Here is a 2,579-nt window from a genome sequence, read left to right on the forward strand (position 1 = left end):
GAACCCTAATTGTCTATGTGTTTTGAACCCTTATCGTCTATGTATTTTGAACTTTGTCTAGGAGTTCGAAACATAAATATAAAATGACACTACAAATAAGAAGCATCGAGGATTTTTACGACATAATACATCTTTTTCTAGTGGTCTACTTACGATTCCAATATTCGATAAATGGAATTGAAGATCGGGGATGCGATAGAGCTCAACGACTTTACGTACGACTTGCTTTTTCACGTTTATATTTTTCAGATAGAAGGAAATGAGGTTTTTCCCCTTTTTAAAAGACATAAAAAAGAGAAACAAACTTATAATGGCATAAAATAGCATCGATAGAATCTTAATAAAACTTTAGTGGCATATAATGACTTGTACGGCATATAATTTATAAGCTTTAATGTCATATCAAATTAGTATGCCACTATTAAATATGAATATTAGTGGTGTAAAATGGTAAGTGCCATTAAATCTATCAATATTTATAGTGGCATATAAAATATGCCACTAAAAACTTAATATAGTGGCACAAAAAATATATGCCATAGAAGATGTATGCCACTAAATGTCAAATTGTTTGTAGTGAGAGAAGGTCTCAAACGAAGGGCCAAGGCCACAAAGAAACCAGTGGATCTTGTCCATATCATCAACAGGTTGGCCGATTGTAGCCAACTGATCACATACAGTTTTAAACCTAGAAAACGTTAGATCTAAAAGTTTTAGGCCCTAAGTGCGGATGCTACATTATCCATCCGGAATCAAGAAAGACATACATGATGTTGCAAGTGTTTGATGGTGGGATACCGAGAAGCAAAAGACTATCGTGGGGCCATTGAAACAGCTTAACCAAGGCCCTTATATGGTTAGAATTAGGTGGTTGGATGCAAGTTATAGTTCTCAAAATCATAGAAAAATTGTTGTGTTGTTGAGTTGTGAAATATGCTTGTCCATTGCTTAGAAAGCATGCATATTTTTATTCTATTAGATGTTCATTTCATGCAAAATGATTAATAGTAGAACACCCTTACAATTGTTTTATTTTTTACCACTTTTTTTTTGTTCCCCCTTATTGTTTGTTGAGGAACGTAGAGCATTTACAGTAAGGTATGTTGTTTCGGATGAGAAATCTAGGGTTTCTTCATGTTAGTCACGGTGGAGTAGCATGCAACATATGCCTGACACAGTTATTACATTGCCCATAGATGAGTTTGGTAAGTTGATATATCCACCATTAGTTTTTAAAGTTATACCAAATTCACAAATATATTATTATCAGGTGTACGTGATTCTTGCAATTATTTATCGAAAATCAATGGATATTTACCAACAAATTTAATTCTTGAGATTTAATCGTCCATAGCATGTTTGAACGTGTTGTGAAACTCACATTGACTTAAAATAGTAATAGGAATCCAAATATATATAAATTACAAAGTCCCAATCAATGTACCACAATGTGCTAATATAAAAACACCAGGGTGTGATTAATCTAATAATTAGGTAATCCAATATTCAACGCTAGATCTAGATATCAGGTTTAGGGTTACGCCCACACTATATATATACGATATGTTAAGTTTCATTTCAATACGATTTCACAGCCGCTGTCAATCTTGATCACCAATCGTTTCTTACATATATGAAAATCATGCATTGTTTCCATTAAGTTATCGACTTATGATAATCACCAAGAGTTTTATGTGTCGATTTTTTTTTCCTTCATCATGCACATAGATCTAAAAATTAGTAAAGATCCGCCATATATACTTTGGTGTTTCGAAGATTATGCTGTTCGACTGTCACTCACACAATACATTGATCTGTATGCTGTTGTCAGCCAAGTAGAATCAGATCGTTATCAGTTAGGTGTTCATAACATTTCAAGGGTTGGTTTTGTTGGATTGTCCGAGGCCCCTAGCTTGAGAAGGTAAATTTGTATAACGTTTTCTTATGTAAATGTTTGGATTCCAATCAATTTTTCTGCTCAACTTTACAATTTATGCTATATCTAGTAACGTTAATTTCATTAGTCTAAAGCTGACATCTACTTCAATTCTTATTGAATACTGTTTGGAGATTATGGAGACCGTGTTGCAGATCTGATCTTTAGTTCTTTACATGCTTTTTCCGTAAATATCAAGAAAGATACTGATACTTGGTGATCCAGTATTAGATCTTTTTAAAGCAAAAAAGATCTGACAGAGTCTTTAGTTTTATTAATTTTAATTTTTGCATCCATAGGTTTTTCAATAAGTTTTTTTTTTTGTGTGGCAAACCAAAAAAGTTAACCAATGTTCACTATAATAAATAGGATGAAGTGGTTGGCTGAGACGAATCCTTAGAAGATGAGATAAAAGACGAAAGGAAGGCTCCCCTGTAAGTTGCCCAACCTACAGTTATTATGATTAATTTTTAATATGTGCAGTTTGTAATTGTCACCTCTATTGTGGACTCATAAGGTTTTATGGGTTAATGTTTCATTTCAGGCTGAATTTGCTTGGGTGATATCCTCTACCAGCCACATGTGTGCATCACAGATGCCAATTACTTCAGTCAATAAAGCCGGACCATATGGATTACATTAA

The 2,579-nt window shown here is 33.4% G+C and overlaps 1 long non-coding RNA gene across 1 annotated transcript; it reads left to right on the plus strand.

The window, feature by feature from the left end:
- Window positions 1-1,614: 1,614 nt before the first annotated feature.
- Window positions 1,615-2,579, plus strand: LOC144998314 (uncharacterized). The gene is made up of 3 exons (XR_013660248.1): window positions 1,615-1,921; window positions 2,306-2,370; window positions 2,481-2,579. It is a non-coding gene; the product is annotated as an uncharacterized LOC144998314 (long non-coding RNA).

This window comes from Lactuca saligna, chromosome 5 (assembly GCF_052625555.1).
Source record: "Lactuca saligna cultivar CGN05327 chromosome 5, ASM5262555v1, whole genome shotgun sequence".
Taxonomy (NCBI): domain Eukaryota; kingdom Viridiplantae; phylum Streptophyta; class Magnoliopsida; order Asterales; family Asteraceae; genus Lactuca; species Lactuca saligna.